This window comes from Callospermophilus lateralis, chromosome 14, assembly GCF_048772815.1.
Source record: "Callospermophilus lateralis isolate mCalLat2 chromosome 14, mCalLat2.hap1, whole genome shotgun sequence".
Taxonomy (NCBI): Eukaryota; Metazoa; Chordata; class Mammalia; order Rodentia; family Sciuridae; genus Callospermophilus; species Callospermophilus lateralis.
Window position 1 is genome coordinate 7,420,879 of NC_135318.1, and position 19,281 is coordinate 7,440,159.

The following is a 19,281-nucleotide window of genomic DNA, read 5'->3' on the forward strand; positions in this document are numbered from 1 at the left end:
AAGACAAAGGAAAACTTTCTTTCAAACAACACTTCAGCTTGACATTAATAAGAGACTGAATTCTTCTTTCCCCCACATCTCAAAGAGATGGGATTATGAAGAAAAATTTGAAATAGTTAATATTTTCCCATAATATCCCCACTGATGTAGAGTCAGAGACCTTGTTTCATCAGCTGGAATATTAGAGTTAACTGCTCATTTTGTTTTCTAAACCATTTTTTAAAGATCAAACACTATTTCAATTGTGTATTATGTATGTAGTATTCACTTTAGGTATTAGGATAATAATACAGGCGATGGCACATACAATTATAAATTTGGGGGTGGGCAGCTACCAGGGATTGAATTCAGAGACACTCGACCACTGAGACACATCCCCAGTCCTATTCTGTATTTTATTTAGAGACAGGGTCTCATTGAGTTGCTTAGCGCCTAGCCTTTGCTGAGGCTGGCTTTGAACCCACAATCCTCCTGCCTCAGCCTCTGAGCTGCTGGAATTACAGACGTGTACCACCAAACCCGATTATAAATTTAATTTTTACTTGAGACATTTTGTTTATTAATTTTTACAATTCACATTTATTCTACTTAGACTTTACTTTTAAAGAAGCAAACTCTTCACAGTTTTCATTTTTTTAATTAAAATATTTTATTTAAAGATGGAAAGTATTATCTGAACTTAATTTATTTGAATGTAGAAAAAAATTAGAGAAAATTTATGTTCAATTAATGTGCCAAAATTCCTGTGATATATTCTTTAACCCCATGCCCACTCCATTCCCCTCCAACACCTCTGCACTATCTAGAGTTTGTCTATTCCTCCCATGCTCCCTCTCCCTATCCCACTATGAATCAGCCTCCTTATATCAAAGAAAACATTTGGCATTTGGTTTTTTGGGATTGGCTAACTTCAATTAGCATTATGTTCTCTAACTCCATCCATTTACCTGCAAATGCCATGATTTTATTCTCTTTTATTGCTGAGTAATATTCCATTGTGTATATATGCCACATTTTTATTAATCCATTCATCTATTGAAGGGCATCTAGGTTGGTTCCACAGTTTAGCTATTGTGAGTTGTGCTGCTATAAATAAACACTGATGTGGCTGTGTCCCTGTAGTATTCTGTTTTTAAATCCTTTGGGTATAGACCGAAGAGAGGGATAGCTGGGTCAAATGGTGGTTCCATTCCCAATTTTCCAAGAAATCTCTATATTGCTTTCCATATTGGCTGCACCAATTTGCAGTTCCACAGCACGGTTTTCAATATATACAGCTAACAGTGAGATCCACCCTGGGCAGACTGGGTTCAGCAGGCCTTGCTTGAAAGCCTGTAGCCAGCGCCCTTCCTTTGCTATGCAGTATCACATAAACCCTAGGCAATAAGTGGTTTCTGTGTATAGGATTTCAACTGTAATTGCTTAAAATGTGATGCTAAAAATGTGAGATAAAGAAAACCTTAAAAGAATAAAAATATCTCAGGAAAAGCCTTCAAAATTTCAAAGCAAAAAGAAAATTAATATTATTTGCCCTTTCCAAACTTCCAACTGTACTGAAGTAATGAGAATATTTAGAAGTCAAGGCCCTACTAAAACAAAACAAAACCATCCATCAGAAAACATTCAAGGATCAGAATAAAAAATGCCAAGAACTAAAAGTCACAGGGATCTACTGGATTTCCAGTTAGACAGCAGCAAGGGTTAAAAGGACCTAAATGAGATGAGTGACCACCATCAGACTGACTGCTGGAAAACCAGTATCTGGAATAAAAAAATCTCAGCTCCTAAAAAAAAAGGCTCTAGAAGAAAAAAGAAAAAACAAAAACAAAAAAACTCATCACCCAAGTCTTTATTATCAAACTGTGTATGTAGATGGGCCAGACACAGCTTTCAAATTGTTAAATTTAGTACAAATTATCCTTTAGCTGAAAATTCCATAAATTTGTGAGTTTGTCAGCATATGGGTAGTATTTAAAGCTACAAAATGGATAAAGTCATGAAAAGAGTGGTCTGGAGGTGTAGCTTAGTGGGAGAACATTTCCTAGTAAGCTCAAGGCCTGAGCTCTGCCCCCAGCATGCAGAAGACAAACAAAATCGCCAAAGGAGTGATTACAGACCAATAGAAAAGAACCAAGAAACACATTTTAGGAAACACTAATGTTAAAATACTGATGAAAAGAAGGTGCTAAAAAGGAGCAACCAGTAGGCAGCAAATGAAGACTGCTGTGTGACATCTGAAGACAGCCTGGCAAGAGGGAGCAACAAAATCAGTTACGTCTGGCACACCTAGGAAACCCAGTACAGGAACTCAGCAATTCAGAATGTACCAGTGACTTTTCTAAGGATGATTTAGATAACAAATTTATTATTTCCAAATTACTAATCACCATCTTCATAGCACTATGATTTTAATTGCTGCACTTTTATTTTAAAAACCTTTTTCATTTAAGATGTTACTATGAATTCACATTAAGAGACCATAATAACACCTAGCATTCAACATGACCATCAATTATGTATCTTGTACTTTACAGTATATGTATCAGAAACTGCAATTAAATTAAATGGGTTAATATAGCACTTATGATTAATAACAGAAACCAGGTACTGAGCAAAGCCCTACTTTACATAAACATTTTAATCCTCACAACATACCTACTAGATACTGTTGTTACACCCAGAGCATTGAAACTGAAGCTCAGAAGTTATAAAACTTCCCCAAGTTTACCCATAACAGAATTGGCATTTTCTGGTGATTTTACTTTATGTATTACTGAACTTAAGTTAATAAATTATTCATGTAATAGAACACTAAACAAAATACAGGTTTTAAAGTTGAGCCAATAAAACAGTGAAAAAAAAAAAAACATAAGAAATATTTCTATGTATCTGCTGTACAGATAAGAAACCAGGAAATGGGAAACAATGCAGGTTTTTGTTTTGTTTTGTTTGCAGCACTCAGGATTGAACCTAGGGCACTCTACCACTAAGCTACAGCCCCAGTTCCTTCTGTTTTTTGCTTTCAGACAAGGTCTTGCTCAGTTGCTCAGGTTTTCCTTGAACTTGAGATTCTCCTGCCTGAGTCTCCCAAGTAGATGGGAAAGTTACTGCCACAGTGCCCGGCATGTGCCATGGTGCCCGGCTGGCAAATTAATTTGTAATACATTTTCTCGTTATTACAACTCCAAATACAAATATAAAACTAAAAAGAGTCAAACCAAACAAATCCATCATCAGCAAATAGAATACAGTTAAGCATTCCTTATCTGAAATCCATGGGAGCAGAGAAGTGTTGGATTTCAAATTTTGGAATATTTAATATATATAATGAAATATCTTGGAGGTGGGACCCAAGTCTAAACACAAAATTCATTTAAAATGTCATATGCATTTTATACGTATGGCCTGAATATTTTTAATGTGCCTGGGTATCGGCTAGAACTCTCATCAAATAAGGTCAGGTGTAGAATTTTCCACTTGTGGGTCATGTTGGTATTTAAAAAGTTTTAGATTTTCAGATTAGGGATGCTCAATCTAATCTTAAAACTATTACTTACCTGCTCATATAGTAAATTCTGAACCTGAATTTTTACTCTACATATTTTTAAATAGTATATTTCACCTGGAAAACTCTGAATTACATTAACTGACCTGCTAGCAGTTGAATCTCAGTTGAATAAAAGCTTGAATGCTTATTTTATAATACTAAATCACTTTGTAAGTACACTGGTCTAAGATCTGCGGGTCAAATTAAATGAGAAACTAAATTTATCCTGTTGTTAGCAAAAAATAATACATTTTTTAACAAAAGATGATCTTTACTTGAAAAAGAAAAAAGTTGCAAGAACATAAGAAATTTTTAAAATATTAGGTCCAAGTGTCTCATATATTTTGTATCATGGAGAATAACTCAATTATAAACCTGAGAAACTAATTTAAGGAAGTGTAAGAACAATCTTCCTGTTTAATTATAAGTTTTTAGCTACCTGCAGCTTTAGGAAAATCAGCTCCTAAGACACTCTATTCCCAGATACTTGAGAGGCTGAGGCAGGAGGATCTCAAGTTCAAGGTCAGTGTGGGCAACTTACTATCTCAAACACACAGAAGACTCCCTATTACCTCAAAAGAATATAAGTAATAAAGTAACAGGAAATAGAGAAATGTCCATAAAGGAAATTATATCAAAACCTTGCTTAAAACCTGAACTCTGAATTACAGGGGAGGTAGAACCTCCTTGAAAGATATACACTTTCAACTGGTCTTTAATCTTTTTAAAACCTCTATGTACTTTATTATTCTACAGAGAACACTCTTCCTCCTCCTTTGCCTGACTAATTATTTCTTATCTTTTTAACAACCATTAGAAAGCTTTCTCCATTTTTCTCACCTTAGATTAATGTCCCTTTTCTGAGCTGCCTCAAAAAAGTATTTTCATTTTTTCAACACTGTATTTAGCAAGTACATGGTAGCCATAAAAAAATCAAATGAATGTAAAAATAAATAAATTAACACAGAGATGTTCTATTCAGAAATAATAAAGTAAAAAAAAGTACAGTAACTGAGAAACCTGGGTTATAGCATCTTGGTTTTGCCACTTACTTGGCTGTATGGTGCCGCAGCCTGGCTAGGCACAAATCAAGAGCCACTCAAGCAGGAACAAACTTTATTTCCGAACTCCCCCCCCCCCAACACCACCACCAACCGGAACTCCCTCCCTCCCCCTCCCCCGGAATCTCACCAACCAAGCGAACTCCCCAGGAATCCCCATGAGAACTCCAAAGTAGTGGGCGCCCCAGGTGGACAGCAGGGGTCTATATACAATTGAATACACAGCCTGTTTCAATCCAGGATCATCCAGTCACAGCAATTATTCACAGCTTAACTTAATTATCATCATCTTAATGGCTCGCCTCTCAACCATTACTTCTGGCAAAATGCCAGGGACCATTCCCACTCGGCTGTGGCTCTCAACAGTATGGTCCTAGGCAAGTAACTTCATCTGATTTCTGGCATCCCCATTTGCAAAGCAAGATATACTAACCTACACAATCATTCTGGTGAACAGTTCTCCTGACTATTTAAATAGTCAAGCAAGGTGTGGAGTAGGATGAAACAGGAGAAGGAAGTTTGGGAGGCACTTTCATGGGGCAGCAAGAGGTGGCACGGGAAAAGTCCTGGGGCCTTTCCTTGTGCCTCAGGCTCTAACAAGGCTCAGTGTGGCAAATCGGGACCAGCATTACTGCTGCTTCCTTTTTGCCTGACATATCAGTATGGTTCAGCAAGTACTCTTCCTGATCCTGCTTTACTTAAAAATTTGATATTTTGTTCACCATGGATTTTTATATTAATTTTTAACATTGCATTAAAATACTTTCCTTAGAGAATTGACCTCTACAATGCGAGTCATTAACTACAACATATTTTAAAGATGTGCAAAGAATCACATTCTTGATTTGATCAAAGTTTTAGAAGGAGAATTAGAAGAATTAAAGGTAAGTTAATTACAGTTCTAATGGTGATAGTGCTGCTATATTGATGGTAACACCAAAGCAGCTGCTGTTTACACAAAGTGCCTGGTATCAGAATGATGCCAGAGCCTTTACATAACATCAACTTACTTAATTTTCCCAGCAGACTGTGGAAGTAGGTGTTATGATCATCATTTTTTATTTGTAAAAATCAAGCTTGGAAAACTTACGGTTTTCCAGAACTACACAGCTAAAAAGCAGCAGAGTCAGGCTCCATGCTGCTTCAAGTAATCACTGGTACTTCTAATATTCTAATTAAGTTCTAACTTATTTATTCTAAAATACTAAGCCAATGGGAAAAGATCAAAGTACCATTCACAATCTAGTATATTTAGACACACATGAATTAAGATCAAATTGTATTTGTCTTAATCTTATTCTTTTGCGGGGAGGGAACCAGGGATTGGACTAGGGTCGATCAACTACTGAGCCACATCCCCAGCCCTATTTTGTATTTTACTTAGAGACAGGGTCTCACTCACTGAGTTGCTCAGCACCTCGCTTTTGCTGAGGCTGGCTTTGAACTTGCCATCCTCCAGTCTCAGCTTGCTGAGCTGCTGGGATTATAGGCGTGTACCACTGTGCCCGGCCTCAGTCTTATTCCTAATATAGCATTAGTATTCAACTGAGAAACTGTTGGCCAGATAAAATTAGAACTGCTATCCTAATACTTATAGTGAATCAAACTTTTTTGAAAAGTATTTTTCATGTTTATAATTATAAAATTAGGGCTGGGGTTGTGGCTTAGTGGCAAAGCGCTAGCCTACAACGTGTGAGGCACTGGGTTCAATTCTCGGTATCACGTATCAATAAATAAAAAAATAAAGGTACATTGACAACTAAAAAAATATTTTAAAAAAATTAAATATCACACATAGATAGACTTTGGGGTTAAAAAAAATCTGCTCATTCAAAATATAACAAATAATTTTTTTTTTTTTTTTTGGTACCAGGGATTAAACTCAGAGGCATTTAACCACTGAGCCACACCCCCAGCCCTTTATATATTTTAGAGATAGGGTCTTGCCAAGTTGCTGAGGGTAGCTTTGAACTCACAATCTTTCTACCTCAGTTGCTGGGATCACAGGTGTGTGCTGAAAGAATTCCTCCATGCAAGACACTTTGCCGGGGAGAGTTCCACTTTATTACAAAAGGCTGTGGGCTTATATAGATCTAAGGAGAGATGGCAGGGCTTAGGTAAATGACGGGTCACTATTGGTAAGTTCCTCCAGATGTCAGTTCCGGAGCCCACGAAATTAGTTCTTATTGGGGCTAAGGTTTCCTGTCAGTGAGATTTGAAATTGGCGCTGGCGGGAACTTTTCGCGCCAGTAAAAGAAAGGGGAAAATAGGAAGAGAAGGTCCTTAGGCGCCATGTTGGGGTTTTTTTCCCTGGGGTGCGGCTGCCGTTATATTTTTTCCCAACATGTGCCACTGCACCCAGCAAAATATAACATATATATATATATATATATATATATATATATATATATATATATATACTTAAGAAAATCTGATATTATTAGTTTTCCTAATTTTATTGTATGTTCTCATTCAAAGCACACAAAAAACAGTAAAGTTGTAAGCCTCCATATTTTTAGGTTACAGTAATAATAATAATATAGTTTGGCAACATCTTTCTCTTATGCCAAAGGATTCAATAGCAGTACTCTAAGTACAATGGTAGCAGGATCTCTTTATACCAGAGAAGGGGTCCCGGGAGGACAAGATTACTTCACAGCAGAACAACCTACACTTTATGGACATACTGAAGCTTTTCCTGCAAAGTGTATCTAGTATAACTAAGAATGCTAGAGTTGATTATGGCCAACTAAATGCAAAGCAACAGTGTCTGCTGGATCAGCGGGAGGCAGACAATAGGCAAGCCACTTTGGCAACACAGCTACTCCAGCATATTTTTAATTTTGAAAAGATAAGACAAATAGATAAACAAAGCTTTCCTGACTGGCTTTACTAACTAGTGTACCAATTTAGTCACATTCACACTAAATGACAACAAACAGTCCTCCAAAACTTTGTTTCTAGTCAATTATTTAACTAGTTAGACCAATAAAATATTCTGTTTCATTTCATAACAAGAAGTCTGCCCACATAGTTTCTATCTCCAAGAATCTAAATATAGAAAATCAGTGCCCCACAGCTATCACTCACTCAATGCTATTATTATTATTATTATTACTATTGTTATTTTATTATTTTCAATATCACCTAAACACTTTGAAATTAAAGACTATATAATTTAAGATTTGAATTTAAGAAAGTTAAGATACTTTAAATTTTATTTTAACATCTACACTAATTAAACATTTTTATACTAAAGATGAAACCAAAAGCAGTTCCATAATTTCATGTTTCATAAAGAAAATGATTTTCCTCCCTTAAATTTCATCTTCAACATGTATGTAATATAATATTTAAATCACAGAGCTAGCACAACACTAGTCAAGTACTGTTTCTAAAGCTGAATAAAACAAAGGTTGGTTTATTTTTTAACAAATGTACTTATATTTTAATCAATTTAAATAACTCTTTCATTCCCAAGTAATTTTCAATCTTAATTCAACTTGATACAGCTTGAAATTTTATTTCAGCCAGCCAATTAAAATCTAGGAGATTGTAGGGGCTGGGATTGTAGTTCAGCAGTAGAGCGCTCACCTAGCACGTGTGAGACCCTGGGTTCGATCCTCAGCACCACATAAAAATAAATAAATAAAATAAAGGTATTATATCCAACTACTTCTAAAAAAATATACTTTTTAAAAAATCTAAGATATTGTATACAGCACATACAGCAACATTATTTATAATCTTGAGAAACCCAAAATCTAGAACATAAATTTTACCAAAGCTTATGACAGCTATGTTTAAACATTAAGAATGATAATTAATATAAAGACTATGTAGAAAGTAATATCTTTCAAGTTTGATACGCTAAAAGAAAAGTATAGAAAAAAAAATATACTTAAGGTGGCATACACCTATAATCCAGCAACTCGGGAAGCTGAGGCAGGAGAATCACAAGTTCAAAGCCACCCAGCAACTTAGTGAGGCCCTAAGTAACTTAGTGAGACCCTGTCTCAAAATAAAATATAAAAAAAAGGGCTAGGATGTTGCTTGGTAGTTAAGCGCCCCTGCGTTCAATCACCAGTACCCCGCAAAATATATATATATATATATATATATATATACACACACACACACACACACACACACACATTTATACACACACACACACATTTATATATATATATATATGCACACACACACATACATACACACATACACTTAAGAAAAAAACACTTATTATGAAAAAATGTTAACAGAAATGAAGCAAAACTGAATATAACGATTATAATAATATGATGGGGTAATGTTTTTATTTTTTCCCTTTATTCCACTATTTTTTATTGTTAATTTTGTAGTTCAAAGTAGTAAAATCAAAGTGAACAAGATCTAAGGTATTATGGAACACAGCTTTGATAAATTTAGACTTTTGAAAAAATTATTCAACTCTCCATTTCTATTGAAACCACATCATGTTTTACCCTCAATTATATTTCATTATATTTTGCTTCCAAGTCACATGCTCCCTCCTCCCTACTCTTTCCCTCTCTCTCTCCACTTTGAAATTCAAGAAAATCTATCATTTGAATTGGGATCTTTACAAAAAATTATTTGATTAGTTTGAGAAGTAACTTTTTCCCCATCCAAGAACAAGGTAGATCTCTCCATCCATTTAAATTTTCTGCTTCCTTTAACACAATATTATTCATATATAGTCTACATATTTTTGTTAAGTCTATTTTTTAACTTTTGGGCTACTGTCACATCATGTTGGGTTCGCCATGTGAAAAACTTTTAAAGTTCTTAAAAGAAATGGCTGACATATCCCATTTCTTACTAATTAATGATTTTCAAACATAGGTGATTAAGAGCAAATGTGATTTTCTTAACCTGTTAAAAATGTGAATATAAAATTCATGAAAAATACAATGGGTGGTGAATAGTTCAAGAAAAGGGGTGTTCTGGAGTAGTGTGAAGTCCTGTTTCTTGACCTGGCTGCAGGTGTTCAGACTGTACACGTAAGGGCTAGGGATGTAGCTCAGTGGTACTTGCTTAGCATACACAAGGCCCAGGTTCCACTCCCAGAACCCCACCCCACCCCTCCCCACAAACTTATACATATAATTTACTTTTATGTATTCATATACAGACATGATTTATTAGTAAAGACTGTTTGAGATACACTGAATAACAATGAATTGACTGACAAGATAAAAACATCAAAGAGCAAATAACAGGAAAGTATTTTAAAACCTGTATGCCATCACTGTGCTTAGGTATCTTTACACACTTTATCTAATAAGTTGTCGCCTTAACATGAAAAGTATGAGATAAAAATTAATAAACAACTCACCCTTGAGTTTGCTAATTTCAGTGAAGGTTTTTATTATAGAGACTTACTATTCCAATATTTCTAAAATCCTCATTTGTGTCTGAAGTGCTGGGAGAGTAATGTGGACTCACATACCTTATAACTTTGGTTCACATCTTTCAGGTAAAGAAAATGTTTCTTACAACCCTTAATATATTTCAGCAATTGTGAATAAGAAGTGCACAGTTGCTCTACTAGGGAATCTGAAATGGAATTAAAGGAATTTCAACACACAAACTCTCTCTCCCAATTATTAAAATCTATCTCTAGAGTTATTAACATTTTTGAAAACTAGAGATTAATTTTTCATTTTCTGTCCCACATAAAAAGTCACTGATAATATTCCAACATCACTTTACACCCAGAGATATAATCCTCAATTTTCTTGTCAAACAGTAAATCAATGAATTTATTAAAGTACATCTAGAACTTTTACAAATCAAGTTTATATGATAATCAAAGGTTAAAAATGTGTGACCACAGATTAAAATGGGAAATTAACATTTATAGAGCACATACTGTAATGAGCAAGAGGCCACTTTTTCTCTTAATTCTCATAAAAACTCCACTAGAACAGGAAAGTTAGAAATAAAAAAGCAGCATAACTTGTTGAGAGCCACAGTTTAGTCAGAATGATGCCTGGCATTTTTGCCAGAGGGAATGGCTGAAAGGTGACTCTACTCCCCAGGATTAGGGTGGCTCCGGGATTAGGGCAGATCCTGCTGGGAATAGGGCGATTAGGGAGGATCCTGCTGCCTCTAGCAGGGTTCTGAAAGAACCCGGTGGAGGCAGGGTATTCCCGGGAAGTGTGTGTAGAGTGCCGGTGGGAGTTCGGGAATAAAGGCTGCTGTTTGAACCTACAAGGCTGTGTGGCGGCTCGGTTATTTTGTGCCCAGCCAGACTGTGGCAATAACTAGTAACCAGAAGGGGCTCTTTCATCATCCATACAACTACCACTAAGAACCGTGAAGAAAGCTTCACCTGTTTTATTGTTTTTTAGATATACACGAACACAGTATCTTTGTTTATTTATTTTTATGTAGTGCTGAGGATTAAACCCAAAGGCTCACACGTGCGAGACAAGCGCTCTGCCACTGAGCCACAACCCCAGTCTGGTTGTTAAACACATACAACTATAGAATTCAAAAATAGTCATAAATTATTCCATACTCAAAAGAAGACATAAAAGCAAGGTACCCCTCATCCTTACCCAGGAGACAACAGCTCTTCCATATATTGCAGGAATTTTTTTTAAACACTTCCAAAAAAAGGCCAGGTGCAGTGGCACATGCCTATAATCCCAGCAGCTGAGGCAGGAGGATCACAAGTTCAAAGATGGCCTCAGCAATTTAGGGTGGCCCTGAGCAATTTAGTAAGGACCTGTCTCAAAAACAAGGGGGTGGGGAGAACTGGAGATGTGGTTCAGTGGTTAAGCTCCCCTGGGTTCAATTCCTGGTACCTAAACAAATAAACAAACAAATAAATGTAAAGCCTTTTGAAAATGTCTGTCCAACCTCTCTCCACTCCCCTAGAAATAAAAAAATGATGAGTCTTGGAAAGGCAATCTAATACAATTATTATGTTAATTACACTTCAACAAAGCCATTTTAAAAATGAATATAAAGTATGTAATCATTAAAGTATGTATTTAAGTCACCCCCACCCCTTCCTTCCTGACCCCACCAGGAGCTCAGCAACTTTCCACTGGGTCCTTCCCTTGTAATGTATATGGCCTCATCTTGGGCCCAGAGCAATGGAGTCAGCCCTCTATATAGACTGAGACCTTCAAAACCATGAGCCCTAATAAACTTTTCCACCTCTAACTTGTTCTGGTCACAGTGATGCAAAAACTGACTAAAACAAATGCTGTCTATTTGCAATAAGGAATTGCATCCATAATCACTACTAACGTAAAATACATTCTTATGAAAGAAAAAACTTTAGTAACCTAAGATAGGAAGGCATTAAAAAGTCAGAAATTGGGGCTAGGGTCCTGGCTCTGTGGTAGAGTGCTCACCTAGCATGTGCAAGGCACTGGGTTCGATCCTCAGCACCACATAAAAATAAATAAATAAAGATACTGTGTTCAACCACAACTAAAAATTATTTTTAAAAAGTCAGAAATCATGCAGAAGTGCCAGCCTATAGCACAAACAGTGACTTCAAAACCCCTATACAGAGTTCATGAGACATCAAGTTAAGACATCAAGTGCAGATGAAGATAACAAGAAGACATTTCTTCTTTGTTTAAAAAAAAAAACAAACAAAGGTAACTGAACACTATGGAAATAAAGACCTCCACGGGGTTAAATCTCAAAAAAAAGCTCCATCCTCAGGGTTTAATTAAGGATACAGACACTGACATGTCTGTGAAGCTGAGTACAAATGCTAATAGATTTAACTATGCTAGAATTTTTATTTGAACTATTATTATTTTGTTACTCTTCTGGCTAAAAGCTTTGCCGTTTTTTACACAGTGTGATACTAGCCTTTTTTTCCCAATAAGTCCTGTTAGTTATGATACGTGACTTTTGCAGAATATAAAACTTTTTAAGAATTCATATTTCATGTTAAGATCAAACAAAGCCCAAACTGCCACAATTAGCAAGGCATTTAAAACCTAGACAATAGAATCATGAAAACAAATCTCAATAATTTTTTGAAGACATCTAATATCCTGTATTCCATCAAGTACTTTACTAATTTTCATTAAATTTAATGATAAATATTCTAAATAATTCTTTTGTTTTAGTTTTTATATTATTTTACTTCTTTAACATCAAAAGATCATTTAAAAATAATTGCACTGGGAAATATTAGTTCTTCTTACTATACTGTTTTTAAGTGACTGAAATATAACAATATGGTAGAAAAATGTAAATTTTCTTGATGGCAAACACCTTTGAAAGGTACACAAAAAAAATAATTAAAAAATAAACAAATGAGTAAAATAATTGTGCAGTAAGAAAGGTTTACTATCCAACTGAAAGGAAGTACACACATTTTCTAAGCTCATCAGTTTAAATATGTATTAGAAGTTGTTAAAATGAAGAAATAACTAAAGAAAATATAATAGATTTTCAATGATAAATTACTTCTGTAATAACAATATTTAAGGAAAACCTTTGAAACAGTCACCACTGATAAATCTGGTGCTTTGAAATGCAAAACTGTCTTGGAACTATATATAAAGTACTACACATGAAATTCATTCACTACACAAACTTTCAGAACTAAGAAATTAAATCCTAAACATCCCAAAATGCCATCATCTGTCATCTCATCAATACTGGAAAACTGATAATAAATTGCTAAAATGCAGTGAAATATTTTCAATCCTTTGTGATGAGGTAAAATATGATCATGAAAAATTTCAGCTTCATACCATTTTCTCTCCCTTGATAACTCCACTTGCCTTGCTCTACAACCCTCTCAAATGATGGAGTCTACAGGGGGGTAGGTCTTCTTGCTCCTCCAGATTACTCTTAAACCATTCTTCTTCCTACTTTCCTGAATTGTCAGTGACTCACTCCACTTTTTGTTAAGTCATCTAGGATCCCATCCCCTGGACTCACTACCCTCAGTCTTTTGGCTCCTTGCTCACTGTCACTCTCTCCAGCACCAATTCTATCATGATTCTTATGACACCACTGTATCTGTAGGTATCTTCCCAATATCTTAAGACATTTACTCTGGTGGTGTCCTCAATCTTATCATGACCAATAACTTCAACACCCACCTCCATAGTCTCAATTTTAAATATCCTCTTCTTTTACACCATCTCCCATCTTTCCAGCTCACTAATACCACAACTCTGACAACCTTCGACCCAACAGGGACCTTCTATCCAGATCCTATCATTTTCTACTCTACTTCATTCTCTCCATTCTCACGCTCAGTTTTACATAATTTGAATTTCACAGCCTCTTACACCTTCACCCCTCTCACACTCTCCCAGAAAAAAAACATTCCTGGTTATCCAATTCTTTCTCTACTCAATACGTGCACCTCTGAAGCTAAACCTATCCAGCCCTCATCACTAAACCTATCCAGATTCCTGAGTCTGTGCCCATATTTTCTACTTTCAGGCTATTATGAACACACAGTCCTGGCTATAGGCAATGCTTCCATCTATGCATTAAAATCTCCCTTCTCCTCTTGCCTACTAACAATACTATAACAATTTTTCTAGTTCCTCACCCTCATTTCATCTCTTTATTCTTCCTTTCTTGATTATTGCCAGTGGCATGGAAACATATTTTTCTAATCCTTGATAAAATCTCTTGAAATCACTTTCCAAACAGCCATCATTCCATTCCTTCCTCTTTACAGGAAAATTCCTTCAAAAAATTACCTATCTTTATCTTTTCTCCTTTCATTCTCGTTAGAAGTCAGCTCCTTCCCCACCAACTACATCTCAATAACCTACACATTGCTAACCCAATGATCCATCTTCAATTAACATATTATTTGACCTATAAACATCTTTGGTCAATCCTTCACTATCTACTTCTTAAAAAAAAAAAAAAAATTCTCCACTTGGCTTTGCTGAAAATGCAGTTTTCCACATATCTTTCTGGTTGCCTTTTCTCAGTTTCCTTTAATGGCTTTCTCCTCTGACTTTGGGACTCTTCTAAATCCAAGGAAATCCATGGAGCTCATTTTTTCCCTCATGTCTTCAAATACCATTTATATGTTAATGACTTATAAATTCATACCTTCTATTCCGCTCAAAATCCTGAATTCAAGACCCATGACTCTCAACGTCCCAAACTATGCCCTATCCCTTCTCACTACAACCATTTTCTCCTTCAGTCTTTCACATCCATTAGTGGCAATTCTATCCTTCCAAATCCAAAGACCAACAACTTGGGTATCAAAAGCTTAATTTCTCTTTCTCTCTAAAGCCCAAATTCAAACACCTACAAATCCTATTTGCACTGTCTTCAAAATGAATCCAGAATTCCAAGAGTTTTCACCACCCCGACAAATCACCACCATTTTGGTTGAATTACTGCAAATAGCTACTGTCAGGTCTCCCTATTTCCAGTTGTGCCCTATATTATGGTTTAGATGATGTGTCCCCCCAAAAGCTCAAGTGTAAGACAATGCAAGAATGTTCAGATGTGAAATGATCAGATTATGAGCGCTGTCACCTAATTAGTAGATGAATGAGGTGGCAACTATAGGCAGGTAGGGTGTGGTTGGAGGAGGAAAGTCTCTAGGAGTATACCTTTGGGGTTTATATTTTGTCCTTGGTAAGGAGAGGTCTTTCTGCTTCCTGATTGCCATGTCCTGAGGTGATTTCCTCCTCTACACCCTTCCATCATAATGTACTGCCTCACCTCAAGCCCAGAGCAGTGGAGTTGACAATCTATGAAGAGACCTCTGAAACTGTGAGCCATAAATAGTCTCTTCCTCCTCTAAAATTGTTCTTATCAGGTCTTTTGGTCACAGTAGCAAAAAAGGTGATTGATTATTTTCAATGGAACGCAAGAAAATGATTCCATCACTCCTCTGCTCTGAGAATCTCCAACAGCTTCCCAATTCATTGAAAAATAATAGTCAAATCCCTAGCATTGGACTATCTAACCTCATTTACTATTGCTTTCCCTCTAAATTATTTTGCTACAGCCACAATGACCTTGTAAAGGTTTCAAAAATCACAACAGGGACCCTGTACAGGGAATGAGTAAAACTGGAGACAGTAGCTCAATAGCAGCCAAGGCCTTAACAAGAAGAAACATCTAGAGCATCACCACAGCCCTGTCGGGGCTGAGAGACTGGTTACACACGGAGGAACAGAGCAAATCAGTTAACTACAGAATAACAGTGATCAACTCATATTGTTGCAAAAGAAGCGCAAATATGAGGGCATAGGTTAGAACGATCACATAGTATTAGGGTATAATGGGAAATATCAGCGTGAACTCGTGGATTTCAATATATAAAGACAGCTACAAAAATACAGATTTAGCATACACTACCACTGGAAAGGTCCTGGGTACAGAGATATAACAACAGCAATGAGCCTACCTAGCATTCACATCTTTGTTTTAAAATACTACTCTCCACTAGAAGGAGCTAGGGCTCCTTAGAGAAATGGGTGATTCAAAGGCTGAAGCACGAAAATAACCAGAAGGGCCAGCAGCATCTCATGTTAAAAAGAGAGCACAGAGGGGATTAAATGACACAGAATTATACATACATGGGTTATCCCAATATCCTGGTTTTACGAACATACTATAGTAATGTAAGATTAGGGGAAATGGGGTGAAAAGTACACAGGACTTTACTATTTGAGGCAACATCCTGTGATTTTAATTATTTCAAGATAAAAGTTGTTTATTTTAAGTAGACAGGCTGATGGTGGCATGCAAAAGGACATAAAAACCAGCTTGAAAAGCCTCCCAGTGGCAAATCTAGAACTTTTTTTTTAAAGTGTATTCCTATACACTATTTTTTTTTTAAGAGAGAGAGAGAGAGAGAGAGAGAAGTTTTGTTTTTTTTTTTTTAATATTTATTTTTTAGTTTTCGGCGGACACAACATCTTTGGTTTTTGGTTTGTTTTTTTTTTTTATGTGATGCTGAGGTCAGCGCGCTACCGCTTGAGCCACATCCCCAGCCCCAAATCTAGAACTTAAGCATAACAACAAGTGACAGTAATGGAGTATAACCCATAGAATAAAACAGAAATTCTTGATGTAAAAAGAGTGATATAAATATGTTCTTTTTATTACAATGTTTTTTTTATTACAGCTAACTAACAAATGTAGAAGGAATAATTCAGTCAGAATATGACCATTTGGCAACCATTAAAGCCAAAATTTGGTGGGAAACATCAATGTATGCTAAAACTAATGGGTAAAAAAGTGTCTCCCCACAAAATACTACTTATTATAATTTACAAAGGGAAAGAACTAACTAGAAATCTGGCAGATACCACCTTTAACCAAGTGATCAAAGTTAACACCATCAATAATGGGATAAATTATATGCCATCCAAAACATCATTTCTTTGACAGTTCAGACAAGAATACATATCCTGGATATCTAATCATCAGGAAACTGGACAAACTCAAATTCAGGGATAATGACTTTTAATGTTCAAAACTGTCAAGGGCATGCAGATCAAAAAAGTATTTTCCAAAACTGTTCCAGATAGAAGGAGATTAGAGATATGAGAGCAGGATGAGATGCACAATGCTGGATTCCACTCTTTTCTATGAAGAAATTATTTAGAGCCAGGCATGGTGGCACATGCCTGGTATCTCAGTGACTTAAGAGGCTAAGGCATGAGGATCACAAGTTTAAGACCTGTCTCAACAATTTAATGAGGCCCTAAGCCACTTATCAAGACCCTGTCTTAAAATTAAAAAAAAAAAAAAAAAAAAAATTAAAAATGGGGCTAGGTATGTAGCTCAATGGAAAAGGCAGCCCTGGGAAGGAAGTGAAATTAATTAATTAATTACGCACAGACTTGAATGGAGACTCTATGTAAAGTACATACAGAAGTTTTTAATTGTTTCAAGCTAGACGTGATGGCGCATGCCTATAATACCAGCTGTTCAAGAGGCTGATGCAGGAGGACAGCAAGTTCAAGGCCATCATGCACAGCTAAGGGAGACTCTGTCAACAAATGAAAAGAGCACTTGCCTAGCAAGCACAAGGCTCTGGATTCAATCCCTAGTTCCCCTCCCCAAAACTGTTTCAAAATAAGAATCTTAAAAAAAAAAAAAAAAAATACCAGGCTAGTTATGGACTCAAAACACTTTATTTTCCTCAGTCCAGAATACTGAGATCCTTGTATCTTCATGGCTAGTTCTCCTACTTAACCAGATCTTTCCTTGGAAGTTATCTTTTCAGTAAGATGGTACTTCGTACACTTTTAATACTGTTTTGTATGCTTTTCCTTATTTCACTTTCTCCTTACCACCTAGCAATATCTTACTTACACTTAGCCCAATTATTATTATCTGGCTGCTCATTAATGTGCAAATTAACAAGCAACAAATCTGGTTTGTTCACTGCTATTTCTCCAAGGGCTAATCCAAGACCAAAACTATGGGGTAGTTACTTAATAAATATAAACTTATTAAATGATTAAATGTACATAAAATTCGGGGCTGGGATTGTGGTTCAGTGGTAGAGCACTCGCCTAGCACAGGCAGGACCCGGGTTCGAACCTCAGCACTACATAAAAAAATAAAAGCATTGTGTTGTATCCATCTACACCTAAAAGAATAAATATTTTTTAAAAAATAAAAATTAAAAAAATGTACATAAAATTCTTTGAACACAAAGAACTTAGATACAATCATAAAATACATTTACCTTCTCAACCAACAAAACAAATACTGAAAAAGATAAAATAACTCCACTATTAACTTGAGAGATCTGGGATACCATTTCAACAAATCTGTCTACAACATAAATGAACAAGCTAATATCCTTGCTCTAAGGAGCTTAGTGAGCAAACCAATTCCATCTGCAAGCAAAGCTGTAATACTACAGTCAGTTAATACAGCAAGGAAATACCTACCAATATCATGTGGAAAGTACAGTATAAACCACCCAAATACTGATAGACAACAATTAACTGTATAGACTTGACTGAAAAATACAAAGTAATCGAACCACATCCTCAGGAGATATATTACACACACACACACATATACACATACATATATATATACACAGAGTCTCGATGAGTTCCTTAGGGCCTAAATTGCTGAGGCTGGCTTTGAACTTGTGATCCTCCTGCATCAACCTCCCAAAATGCTGGGATTAGAGGCATGTACTACCTCGACCAGCCAGAAATTAAGTTTTCTTGGGGGAAAAAACCAATGGCATCTAACTCATTAAAATGAAATGGTATGAAACAAGACAAATACAACTGAGATTTCTGGTATTTTATTACCACATTTCCTTGAAAAACTATCAAGGTTATACTAAAATAACCACAATGTTTTCAATTAGTATACAGTGTTATAAAATAAAACTGTTGAAGAAAAAATATAATCCAAAAATCTGAAAACATATGGTTTCTATACACAAAATGGTTAATAAGTAGTATCTCATTTTATAAGGTTCTTATTCTCCTAAGTCATCAGGTATTAATGTTGACTTTTCTTTCTTGCATAATTGTCAGCATTATGACAGAAGACATTATCCTAAGCTGGGCACAAGAGTACATACCAGCAGTCCCATTTACTTGAGAGGCTGAAATAGGATGATCACTTGAGTCCAGGAGTTCATGACAGCAAGATGCTATACAGAAGGGGGCAAGACCAAACATC

General features: G+C 35.9%; 1 protein-coding gene across 1 annotated transcript in view; it reads right to left on the bottom strand.

Annotated features, from left to right (window-relative positions):
* The window catches only part of Rock2 (Rho associated coiled-coil containing protein kinase 2), a 142,439-nt gene that overhangs the window by 95,312 nt on the left and 27,846 nt on the right, over window positions 1–19,281 (bottom strand). The gene's annotated exons all lie outside the window — the stretch shown is intronic.